Below are 14254 nucleotides of genomic sequence, written 5' to 3' on the forward strand. Positions count from 1 at the left end.
GATTCCTAGTTTCGATTCCAATAAGATAAAAAATCCAATATAAAAAAAATGAAGTTAAACATTTAGATGTCAAACATTTATTCTGTCTCTTTGCAAAGCATTATGTTGCAGATGAATAACACGAGCAAAAATCAGCAGCCTACAGAACACTGCAAGAGGAACTTTTGACCATGCTTTTCACAAAAATACCACAGCAAAAACAACTAGACTTATATACATTTCAAATATTAAAATGTTAAAGACAAGTAAACAGTCAAATAGGAACAAACAAATCAATTAGCAATAGCATAAATAAATACAACTGAACCAAATTTCAGGTACAGAAACGAATTAAAAGTTTAAAAACACTGCATTTTCTTTTCATGAATAAAATAGATTAATTCGTTAAAGTTATTAAATATATTCAGTCAAGATCAGTGAATGATTTTCTTTTGTTCTTTGATTAACATTAATGACAGGCAGCGCGTTTATAGACTGCTGTGTCTTTAACACCGAACGCACGCAGATATAAAACTACTGTACACGTGCGTTTTCTTTCTCATCCGTTTAAGTTCACTTAAGACAAAAACGGCTGTGTTTATAATGATATACTGACGTTTTCTGCATACTACGATAAATATGAAAGAAGTCCGTTCCAGCCAGGAACAACCTTCTCTGCAGACAGTGGAACGGTTGGAGAATGGACACGGACAGGGAACCTGCACCGAGACCGTTCCTGCAAGTCCTTTTAAAATCAACACATCGCCGATTAAATCGTCCATCGCCGATGGCTAACAGACATCACAATGTTAAGCTGACATCATGATTCCCCACCCACCCCGCCGCATCACAGTTCCGTGTTCGGAAAGGAAATGAAGTGTACTACGGAAACCCTAAAGGGACTAAATAACACACCCCTAACCCCGTCCCGCCCCCCCGATGCCATCGTCCATCACGATGTTTCAATGTGGACATCGTCCGATGCCAATTTGGTAGACATCGCCCAACCCTATGTCACATGACAAAATTAAATGTGTCCCTGTCTGAATGTTGTTGTTTCTCTGTAATGTTGCTAAATATATTCACACTTAAATCACAGTGAAATGGCCTAACAAAACATTTTTCATTGTATCAATATTTTTATGATCCCATTAACTTCACACAGCATATTACAGTTGCATGAGCCAAGTCAATTTGGGCAGCTTTTCTTAGCCACGTCAAACTGCAGCTGTCTTGACTGTATGCTAAAGGGTGCGTTAAAGATCGTTGCTAGGAGGATGCCATCATTACGCACACCATTTTATGGTTAAAAAAGGCTAACTGAAAGAAAGCATGCTTTGTTGATAACAGAATAGCAAAAAACTAGATGGAAACCTGGCTTATGATAATGAGAAACTAATTTAACCAGGGGAGTCAAAACTTTTGAGAGGTAGTGCATGTGTGAATGGTTTTACATATAAAATTAGACAGCAATACATTCTTTCAGTGTTTCATGAAAAAGCCTCATTGTCAGTCCATACAGGAGCGGTCATATGGATCTGTGAGAGCATGCATGTTAACATGCAGCGAGGAAACGCTGCAGTACACCCAACACAAGCACATTAAAACTGACATTTGAACAAAAATACCATTGTTCGCATGATTGCTGTCTCTGCACAGCCACCCCATCCCTCTTTACCACCTCTCCCTCTGTTTTTCCTTCAATCGCCCACTTCCTCCTGCTTTACTCCCCGTCCTCCGTCCTCTATTCTCCCCTGCGCTCTCTATCTGCCCCTGAGGCGTGATGGAGCGAGTGTCGCTGTGAGGTTTCTCTGGGCGTTCTCGTCCGGGTGGGCTCCTCAGGGCTCACCCTGCTGTCATTATCTCTCGCTAATGAGCCACCAATACGGCTCTACTCCAAGCACAGTTACCGCAGCTCAGTGCAGGAACCACAGAGGAGCTCTACCACAGGGAAATACTCATATACTGCTGAGAGTAGTCCAAAAAAAACCCTCCATAACACTTAATTATAAGGTGAAACTTATATATTGGTGAGACTGCAATATTACTAAATATAACCTACACACAATTGCACAGTTCCAAAATATCGAAGACCATTTTTTTAAGGCATCACAGGTGCGCTTCTGATGTGAAGTCATCTTTATTATGCTGCCAAATTCTAAGGCAACACTGCATCCTTCAGGGAGATTGAGAAGGACATAATGCACTACTTATATAATGTTGAAAATTAGTTTTGATGTTCCATGGTGGCTAGGAGGCTGATTTAGAGGGCAACTGCATTTAAAAAGCAGTACTAAGCAAAGCAGCTCACTGTGTGTTGTATGCAGTTCATATAATGCCAGGAGAGTTTAAGCATTATGCTAAGCATTACAGCTGAACTCATTTATGTATTTTAAATTAGGCTAATTAACTTGAACAACCAGTATTTAATAAGTAAAACTAAATGTGAAATGTTGATGTGGTGAAATGTCTATTAAAGCGGTAAAGGCATATCACTTGTCTGCTTTATATTTTTACTTAGGCCTATAATTTTTTTTATACTTTAACATCACATAAATTATTATACAATTCATAAAAAATATTGTTTTTGGTTAGACTATAATTACTGAAATGATAATCAATGATCTTATGGCTTAAAATGTCTACAGTTTTCACTGAATAAACTGTCAAGAAAAGGCAGTAGAGCTGACTGTTTCTGTCAGTGTTAAGTTTTCATTTAGAATGTTTGTGGTAATGTAAGAAAAGTAGTTTAAATGTTTTGCCACTTGCTTGAGCAACTTAATATATCAATCTAGAAGTAAATGCAAAAGTAAAAAGCATTGAATAATGCGTTTCTTATATTTATTGCGTTTAAACACGTCTATGAAAGATTGCATTACTGTGAATCACAATGCTGAAAAAGCATTTTAAGTAACAATGTTTGGATTTGGATTGGGTGCTTAGAGGGGAATTCATTTTCAAAAATGAAATTCAGGCCCTGAATATATGTCTAAAAATCTTGATTGGATCATCACTATAAATAATTCTACATGATAAAAAGAAGGCTTTAAAAAGATCAGTATCGGTGATCGTATCGGCAGATACTGCTTTCTGTGATCAGTGATCGGCCTCAAAAATCCTGATCGGACCACCCCTAGTCTAAAAATCTTGATTGGATCATCACTATAAATAATTCTACATGATAAAAAGAAGGCTTTAAAAAGATCAGTATCGGTGATCGTATCGGCAGATACTGCTTTCTGTGATCAGTGATCGGCCTCAAAAATCCTGATCGGACCACCCCTAGTTAATGTGTGGTTACTTTACTTTAACTTTTTTTTTTTCTTTATTTGTAGTAAAATTTTGTAAAAAAAAAAATTGTAGTATGTTTTATTTTCATAAAGGTACATAATTAAAACATTATGTAATTGACTGCAGAAATGAACGAGAGAAATCTTACCTGACGCTGATATTACAGTAGCCAGTCTTATCGGTTTACGTGATTTGGCTCTCGATTTTCATCACAGACATTCACATTCGGACGGGATTCGTTTTCTCAGAGTTTCACTGAGCTTGCCAAAAAACAGTAGGTAATTTGCTCTGGAATTATTACAGAGATTGTGTGAGAAAAACCCAGACATGGCAGATTCGGACGGGATTAAAAATCGTAAAGTATGTCTGTGAAACACAAATTTCTCTAACGACCCCTGTAAAACTAGTCCCGTCCGAATAGGGCTTAAGACTAAATTACAAAGTAGCTGATGACAATTTTAACAAAAATTAATAGAAACATTCAAGAAATAGGCCTAATTGTTAAAGATAACACATTATTTGCTGTTTGTCTCATAGTAGACTATTTGTTATTTTCACTGCCAACCACCACAAATATATTTCAGACCCATGGGAAACCCTGACAGGGATGTAGGCCTAGAAGATAAATGGTGACCACATCAGTACCACCAACAGCATGTTTAAAAGGATATACATTTCATTGATTCAGATAAAAAATATCAAAACAAGTGCAATCTAAACAAATGCTGATAGAGATTTTTAAAAAACTATAATTTTTCTCATTTTCTGTCTTTGAATGAACTGGTGTTTTGCTGATTTTTAATAGATGTAGTCAGTTTTGCTCAAGTTCACGCAAGTCCTAGCAGAGTACCCTATTATCAACATGATCAACTAATGTTTCACAAACGGTGTCTTCATATTAAACAGTAGTGCTGGGCGGTATACCGGTTCATACCGAATACCGGTGTTTATTTTTGTTATGATATGAATTTTTAAAATACCGCAATAGTATGTCGCTTAAACAACGTTCGGAACGCGACACTGTTTGAAATTGGTTTCTCTTTTGAAAGGCTTTTCACTGCTGCACTGTGGTGAGGGAACAGCTGTATGTGTTACTAAGCGTGAAAGTTCAGAAACTGAAGCTGTAGAACTAATAGAACGTGATGACACAGAAGAACGTACCATGAAACCAGTATAATTTTGAAAAATACCGTGATATAAATGTTTAGTCATACCGTCCAGCACTATTAAACAGTATATCTGTTCATTTGAAATCGTGTCTTATAACACTGCCCATTACAATTACTAAACTAGCAATTAACCAGAAACCACTATTGACACTATTGATATTAGTGGTCCAAACAATATGAGATTTTCTTAACTGTAATAACATCATATCATATCACTTTACATTACCAGTCTTAGATAACATCTTCATGTGTCCCCACATCAACCAAAAACTAGAAAAATAAACAGCGTTTCATCCCCTCCACTGGGACTCATCTAAACCCAAGAGTCTTTCTTGCACACCAACAGAGATGCCCAAAGCACGATACCATATGCTCAACGTTATAGAATTCACTTCCAATAATTTGCTTCATATGACAGAATTGCTCTGAAAAACAATGACCAGCTAATTCAGAGAGTGCAACGTCAAATTAAGCATGAGGTGAGTGGAAGTGACTGACGGCACTGCAGAAACAGACAGATAGGCCTATTCACACTCATCAATGACTCTCTAATGGAGTAATGCTGCTGGACCAAACCACATACAGATAGGAGAGAATCTGATGCCACACTCCTCCACCGGTGGGTGACCACACACACACACATTCGGCTTTTCTCTCCTTCTCTGGAAAGAACAAAGCCAGAACACACAAATATAACAAGGAGAGAAAAGCACAACACCACTGAGACATAGGCTACAGGATTACATCAGGGGGCATTCGGAGACAGAAATATAAGAGAGAAATGGATACAGAATTATGGCTAGTGTCAGATTAATACAAACTAAAACAAACACAGATTAATTTCCTGTGTGTTACCGACAAGAACAGTATGGTGTAGAACAGCAATAGCTTTTTAACATCTCAACACATGGTAACATAAAATCTCCTGTACTAGCATCACTCTAACTGCTAATGCGGATCTGGTCTGCAGTGACACAGAGAGCCGTGACGCTCAGACAGATGTGTTGAGAATAGAGTCCGACCGATATGGGTTTTTTGGAGGCCGATGCCGATATCGGCCGATTTTCTTCATGTGTAGGCTATATTATAGTACAGTATAGTCAAAAGTTTGGACACACTTCCCATTCGTGTGTCCAAACTTTTGACTGGTACTGTATATAGAATACAGTATATAGCCTACATAAACAGAATATATATACATAAACACATGTTTTGCAATGATAACTCAAATGTGGTGATCAAACACTTATAATGATGTGACAAACATAGGCCCATGTAATGGAGGCAGGGTATTTAACAATTTAACAATAAACTTTATTATTCTAAATGAGTATTGACATCAGTGCACTTAACAGTAAACTTCACTTCACTTATTATAAATAACTTAAATAACAAAAATAACAAAATATACTGTATATAACTTGTATTAAGAAATTAAACAAGTTAACTAAGTAGGGCAAGCAAGATACTGCCAAACCAACAGGGGGCAGGTTTATGCAGGAAGCACAGCTTTTCCAAATGTAAACATCTAAAATGAATAAATAATAATAATTAATAATATATTTTTTTGTGTTTGTGTTGTGTATTTTCTGGAAATCAAATGAATATGCAGAACATTCGTATTTAAATCGTCTTTTTATATGTACTGACCTGTTTTTTATTTATTCATCAAAAATAAGACAAATTCCATGAAATTCCGCGTTATACAGTAAATTCCGTTTTTATGACTGGATTCTGCGATTCCGTCCATGTTTTCTGCATCGCGGAAATCATAGGGCCCTACTAATGTAGCAAACGAATATGATAAGCTCATTGTGAGAGTAAAAGATGGGGAGTGCGCTCTGCTGGACAAACTAAGTAATTACACCATTCAGAAGCATTCAATCTGCGTTATATGTTCTGTAAAAAAAATTTTCATATCGGCGGCATATTCGCCGATACCGATATATCGACGACAGGCTCATATCGGCCGATAATATCGTCTAAACGATATATCGGTCGGGCTCTAGTTGAGAAACCTGAGAAATGTCACGTCACACGACAAGACTAAGAACACAACATTCACACCCGCAAACTCCAGTCCAGACCAGTGAAAAACCTGTAAAATGACCATAAAAAGTGTGATCTAAACAACTTTACAGTTCAAATAATTCAAGTTTTGACTAAACAAAAAAAAAAAGTTTTATAAATTGATAAACCTTACATCTCATCCTTACATCCCTAAAAAAGATGAAGAGTCAATTATATTCATCATTGATTAATTGGTAAAAAAAAAAAACAGATGTTACGAGTGAAAATGCAAATTCGCTCTCTGACAGTAGGTGGCGCATATGGAAAAGCAGAAATAGAGCCAAAGGCCATTCACAAAGAACACTTTAATGCTCTGAAAAACAAGCAATGGTCACAGATGTCCATCGAGGGCAGTTTACCTAGAAAACCTATGGGAAAGTAGCACAGTGAAATGGAAAAATGCATTCTGTGTGAATGATCCCCTACCCCGCTGAGTAGTAGTATATTTAATGTCACGTCAGCAACACTCAAAAAAATAATTCATTGGATGAACTCAATTTAATTGAGGGCAGGATTTCCATCCAATAAATATATGTAGCCCCAACTCATAAACTAATTCATGCAATGAAATGTAATTGAGTTGAGCCAACTCAATTTGATCAAATATAGTTTAAATGAAACTGATACATTGATGAAGTGTTTATTTTGTATGCTTGTTGAACTTAAACTAAAACATTTAACTGGAAAATAAATTATTCTTTCTACACTCAAAAAAAAAAAAAAAGGATACATAGGATTTACTTAACTTTAGGCATTAGCCAATTTGTTAGGCATAGCCATAAGATGGTTTTGTTACATTCATGACATGCCCAAAGTAGTTATTTTTTTTATTATTAAAACAACTTTGATTCATGTTAGCAGGTCCTCAACCCAAGCACATGAGCTACACTTCACCACAATAACCCCCCAAAACACTAACATACCAGCAACTGTTTTAAATACAAACATAAAAGAGCATTAATCATTAACAAGTCTCCCAATTTTATCATCTTAATAAAAAATGCCTAAAATAACATTTTATTTCAACATTTACTCTCCTTATCAAGCCCTGTGCAAAGCATGATGGGAAGGGGAAATCCACGTGAAGCCCAATAACGATGCACTGCTCCCCAAAATGAAAAATGAATTCATGATTCATGTTGTTCTAAACCTGTATGCATTTCTTTCTTCTGTTGAACACAAAAAAATATATTTTGGAGATTGTTGGTAACTAGGGCTGCACGATAAATCGCATGCGATATTTAACCTAATAGTCCTACCACAAAGTTTCAGACCGTCACATTTCTTCTAAACATACAGTGGCCTCAAAAAGAATTTGGATGGTCAAGTCACATTTTAAAAATGTCTGAATGTTACTGCATTAGATATAAAACACCAAAGCAAATGAAGTAACACTGTGTGTTAGTCAAACATTAGCAGATCATGTTGATAGTTAATGTGATAGTCTGCTAGAAGAACACCTGTGTGAATCTGAGGAAAACTGCTGCCTATTCCTGAGAGGTTCAGTAGTCTATAATGTATGCGTGTAATGATTTAATAATCAGATTAGGGATGTCAACGGTTAATCGGCAATCAATTAATTGTCGATAAGAGATGCAATCGATTAAAGCTATCGCTGGTCAATTAAGCAGTTTAAGTTAGGTCTGTTGTCAGTGAACTAGGGATATGCCGGTATCAAATTTTCATGTTGCGATTAATTGCTAATGCTTTTATTACAGTATACGGTATTATCACGATATTGAAATTAAGTTAAAAAAAAAAGTGCTGTCATAATACAGTATAACTGGTTTAATAACTTTTTTCTTATAACAAAAATAACTGAACATTTAAATGCAATAAAGCAATACAGAAAACTGTATAAAGTTAAAAGTTTTACACAGATTAAAGTGCAAAAGAACTAAACATGCGATTAATTGCACAGCCCTAACAGAAACAATACAAAGTTCTTTTGTATTGAAATGCAATAACTAAGTCATGTTTAATTGTAATTTCCCAGATAACTGTTTCATATCAGGCTCTGCGCTTTGACAGAGCTGTGAACACAAGCAGGACAGATATATAATTCAATCCTACAACTTGTTAATTCGTTCCTACGACTAGGGCTGTCACGATTATTAAATAACCGTATGATCGCAATTGTATGACATAACCGCAGTCGTTGTAACCAACCGCAATTATTGCGCACTTTTATTAGCCACAAGGGGGAACTGTAGTACCTGCAGCACCCTACTTCCAACATGCTTGCTCTGCACGCATTACGCTAAGCAAATACACGTGTTAAGTTCAAATGACACTGTTCTGCGGAGTTTTGCATCACTGAGCCATATCAGTGCAATTATACAGCAAAGATGGATTTAATATCGAAGCCAAAAACGACGGCACCTGTCTGGGCACATTTTGGTTTTAAACCTGACGAAAAAGGATGGCCGAAAGACATTGACACAGCAGTGTGTCGAATATGTAAAAGAGAAATACCAGCGAAAAGCGCCAACACCACAAATCTTAGAAACCATCTAAAGACACATCATCCCACTGAATTTGCCAAAGTTTGCAAGGCATCCAAAACCGCACATACATCCCGTCAGCTGCCAATAGCGGAGGCTTTTGAACGGGTAACGAAATATAAACTTGACAGCATCAAATGGCGCACACTGACAGACAGTGTTACTAGGTACATTGCGAAGGAAATGCAGCCGTGTAATACGGTGGAAAAAAAACAGCATTTAAAGAAATGCTGCAGAACTTCGACAACAAGTATGAATTGCCAGGAAAAACATACATTTCCAAAACGGCAATACCGAACTTGTACAATCAAGTGAAGGAAGATATTGTTACAGATCTGAAACAAATTCCTTTTTATTCCGCTACTACAGACATGTGGTCCAGCTCAAACATGACTCCGTACATGATCTTTACAGTTCATTACATCACAGCTGACCACCCTTCTTGACCCAAGGTGCAGGGGTCACTTTGGAGAAGCAGCAATCATAAGTGACACCAAAGATGAGCTTTTAAAAGAGATCATGGAGATGACAGAATAAGGACAGGAGGAAGGTGGAAAATGCACTATAAATATTTGACAAATGTTATGTGAATATATATTTTAAGATATATACTTTAAGACAACCGCTGCCCTTCACTCTTTACAGTGTCTAACGAAGCAGTGGCAGAAGATGATATAGATACAACACCTCCTGCACCAAAAAAGATTAGGCTGTGTGATCTACTGCAGCACAGAAGAGCTCAATCATCTACCCATGTGTTGCCAAAAAGAGTGCAAGCTGATGCTGAACTGACACGGTACCTACAGGAAGAGGCACTAGATACCTCAGCAGATCCTCTGTTGTGGTGGCGAGATAATGAATCCAGGTTTCCTTTAATGTCCAAATTGGCAAAAAAGTACATGTGCATTTGTGCAACAAGTACTGCTTCAGAAAGAATGTTCAGTACAGCTGGCAATATTGTGACCCCAGTTAGATGTTGTCTGAAGCCAGAGAAAGTCAACATGCTAGTGTTTCTTTCCCGTAATCTACCAAGCCATTAAGGAGCAGGGTCAGCCTTGTTCGGAAATGTGACATTTATGGCCTGTTCTGTTATGGTCATAGTTTTTTTTGTTTTTGTTATTTACAGAATTTTCAAATATGTGAATATGGTTTTATTTGGAATCTACAGTCTTTTCTTATGGTCACTGTATTGTGATGGTTCCTGTTATTTACAGAATTTTCATATTTCTGAAAGATACAGTATATATTATTCACTGAATAAATAACTTTATTACATTTATTTAAATGTGCGAAGTGTGTTAATTGTATACCGCAAACAATTAATCGTCAAAGCCCTAAAACAAACAATTAATCGCTAAAGTACCAAAAAACAGGCAATAAATCGTCATAATCGCAATTATTTATTTGACAATTAATCGCCACCCAAATTTCATAATCTACCTACGACTTAATTTGTGCCCACTGTCCATATTTCATTAATTTGTTCCCTAGAAAACTCATGATTTAACTAAAATGAGGGAACGAATTAAGTCATAGGAAAGAATTCTTAATTCATGGCCACGAATTTCACGAATTTCCCCCCGCATGCTTACCACAGTAAGAGATGCGAAATCAGTGATTAAAAGTGAACGACAATAAACCTGTGAAATTAGAGGGTGAGATCGTGAGGATTTGGGAAAAGAAACAATAAATATTATTAAAAATGGAAATTCGTGACCAACCGGCAAAACGGAACACAAAGCGTATGGAACTGCTTTGTAATGATTATTTATTATTTTATTAAATAATATAAAGTAATTTTGTAAGACTTTTTAAATGTAACTCAATTTTAATGATACTGAATTTAAACAAACACAAGCCAATAAAATAACCACACTTTTACTGAAAGTGAAACAACTTGGTTATATAAGTTTCATTTTTAAATATTTTAAAATATAATTTAAATAGATTTTTCACACTTTAAGCAATATCGTATCGCATATCGAATATCGCATTTTTAACAAGGTATCGCATTTTTCTTCAATATCGCACAGCCCTATTGGAAACTATTGAATAAGAACACAGAATAACTGAATTGTAATGAATAAAGACACTACTATATAATCTTCCACAGAACTGTTTTAGTTGAAACTGAAATTGTAATTCAAACTGAATTTATTGATTCCTAACGGAAGAATTTTGCAACATGGATGCAGTTTTTAGTGTTCGCTACTGTAAACTTTGACAACTGTACTGTATAAACAGAAGTGACTTGCCCACTATCAGATCAGCTTTTCAGCTGTGAACTGTGTGTTACTGTAAAACACATATTGTGTAATGGCATGCTGTGATCAGGACTGAAACAACAGCATAAAAGAAGCGAGCAGCTCTCTGTATGAAACTCTTGCTGGCAGCGTAGTGTCTGGCTGCGGCCTTTTAACCAGGCTTATCCCTCTCTCTCTGGAGGACCAAGAGCCAACATGGATGCCCAGCACATTCCCACTGACACAAAATGGCAGTGCAAAGATCAGTGGTGTTATCAGGCCAGGACACAGACAGGACCGCGGGGAGCTTTATCATTAGAGTTCGTAATGGAGGCCGACGAGAGAAGGTGAGGCTATTTTGAGCAGCCTCAGACTCAGTGGATGTGTTTCAAGAGTGCCAAATAATCCATTTATACTTCAAAAACAACACATCTGGGAGATACAGCTCGAGTAAACAGATGCGGCTTAATAGTAGTGCTGGGCGGGATGACCAAAAATTTATATCATGGTATTTTTCAAAATTATACCATTTCACGGTACATGATGGTATTTTTTTTTCATGCATGACCGAGTGTTAACCATATTTTCTACTAATAAAGACAACGTAATTCAAACACAAAACCATGTAAAGGACAGGACTAGGAAAGTTAATACTACGTTCTCCCTCTTGCTCTTTGTCCTTTATACACTTTTTGGTGGAGAGGCATCATTTTATTGACATTATGCATGGGTCTCCTGCTCTCAGGCCCCTGCACACGCACCCGGGTGAACCCTTACAATGCAGGGATGTCATTTTAGCTCTCTGCTCCTCACAGGCAGTGTCCACCTGTTTCTGACACATACTTATGCTGCCAATCAAAAGCACCAACTTTGGGTTTTATGCCATAACTTTCACCTTGCTGTGTGTAAATTCTTATTTGCATTATTATAGATACAATTAAATAAATATAAATCAATAAAAATATATCTATAAAGATTGTTGTGTAAACTAACAATTCAATAATCAACTCTGCATGTTCACAGTTGCTTGTTTGCAATCTCTATTCTTGCAGTTGAACAGCTCTTTAGAGGTTCTCACCTAAACATCTCCCTGGGGGAATATCACTTATCTTTGGTCTCTTTGCAATGAAAACAACACATGCAGAAGCAACAGCACGGAAAGAGTACAGCAAAATGATCTCCTTTTTAGGCATGCTGACAGACACACACATTAGTGTTAGGATGTAATGCTCGGTGACGGGATGAAAGGTCAGTTGTGTGGACTGACACAAGTTGACAACTGGCCAACAACTCCAATAATATCCTAAATGCCATGTGTGTGGAAGTGGACGACACCTTAACACGGGCACAATGCCAAATGTACACCCAGTACAGCAAGACCAAGCCCAAACTGTGAGAATAACACCTCGGTGTGACTGTATGCGTGTTTGATAAGATTCTGTGTGCTTTAATACACACATGTGCATGCAAACACGCACTGTAATCAAATCTAACGTCCAACAAACAAAACAAATCCATTCAGCTCCTTGAGCGACCCTGTTTGCCATCAAGAACCAGTGTCCAAGTCTCACTCCTGCTCACTAAAACCTCAAATCTTAGTCAAAATTATCAGTTTCCAGCGTAGTCTTAATCTTACAATGCGATACCAAGTCGCCAATGTATGTTTTAAAACAGTAAATTACCAGTTGACGTTTTCTTTGTTTCTTATTTTGACTTGCTGGAGCTCATACTGAGCAGTTGCACTGTAGTACAGTATGAGCTTATGATGCTAATTAGCCGAAAGCTAAAGTGCTACAACCTAGTCTCTCAACGGTATGAGGTTTCCATGCTGCGGAGCTAAAATGCTAGCACGCTAGCTAGTTAGATGCTACTTTTACCATTAGTTTTGACAGCACAAGCCAGGCGGCTAACTAGCCAGGAAAACCAACACGCTACCATGCTAACATGCTTGTCAGCCGATACAGAGCTAGCAGATTAGCTAGTCCCGCTAAAAAGCTAACCCGACCGAATGCTAACCTCATACTGTAACTCGCAACCCAACTCGATCGAGTCATTTTAACTCCCCTGGCGGAACCTTCCACCAAAACCCTTCCACTATTCAGAACTAGAAGGTGAAGGGAATAAAAGAAGCACACTGTACCTTCTTTGGCTGCTGCGAGCGGCGCGCGGAGCGAGAGAGTACGGCGCCGGGGAGCCGCTGCTGCTGCCGCCGCTGGAGCTAAGATGGCGCCCCCTCCAAACTTCCACTGCTACTTTGCGCACTCATCCAGCCACTTTAGAGAACCAGAGAGCAAAACATCAATCAGCGGGCCATGCAAACGACATCTGACAAAATGTGGGAGGTTAAGTGAATGATGATTTTGTTTTTCATCGGGAGAGGAGGGGTTGTCAACACTTGGGACAGACACACAAACCTTCATCGCCCTCTGCAGTGCGTCCAGAAGCGCCTGCTGCTGCTGCTGCTGAGGAGGATAAAGATGAAATAAAGACATGAAGCTGCTCTCTTAAAACACTATCTATCGCGATACTTGACACTCGTCCCATGAAAATGAGATGGTGGGAGAGACTATGGGGTCCACTCAGAAATCACTGTCCCATCAGTCTAAACATCATTTCCATCACACACGGTTATGCCTGTATGGTAAACATACAGTAGTGGCTTAAATTATTAGAACACTAGTATTTTCACCAACTAAAAAAATGGTTTTAAGTCAGTTAGCTGTAGTGTGTCAGTAGGAAAGGGTCTGACAACAGCCAGTGCTGCACACAGAGATCTGGCGCCGGTTGCATAAAAGGTTTAGACTAGTCTTAAAAGTTAGTCATCTAATTTTGTTCTTTAGGAACAGTTCTTCTGGATTTATTCTGTCTCAGTTTGTTGTTTCTTTGTTGTCTCCAGACTGATGATGATCAGACCAGATCTCTGTGTGGAGCACTGGCTGTTGTGCAAACAAAAATCTCACTGGATTATTACAATTAAATGGCTAAATAAATGTTTTGA

At 37.7% G+C, this 14254-nt stretch overlaps 1 protein-coding gene across 1 annotated transcript in view; it reads right to left on the reverse strand.

Annotated features, from left to right (window-relative positions):
• LOC107742965 (serine/threonine-protein kinase tousled-like 1-B) overlaps positions 1–13651 on the reverse strand; it is a 46087-nt gene extending 32436 nt beyond the window's left edge. The window contains exon 1 of the mRNA XM_016556055.1: positions 13397–13651. The gene's annotated coding sequence lies outside the window, so the exon portion shown is untranslated. The remainder of the gene's footprint in view (positions 1–13396) is intronic.
• Between the last annotated feature and the right edge of the window lie 603 nt (positions 13652–14254).

This window comes from Sinocyclocheilus rhinocerous, unplaced genomic scaffold (genome assembly GCF_001515625.1).
Source record: "Sinocyclocheilus rhinocerous isolate Xijiao unplaced genomic scaffold, SAMN03320098_v1.1 scaffold45, whole genome shotgun sequence".
NCBI classification, from domain to species: Eukaryota; Metazoa; Chordata; class Actinopteri; order Cypriniformes; family Cyprinidae; genus Sinocyclocheilus; species Sinocyclocheilus rhinocerous.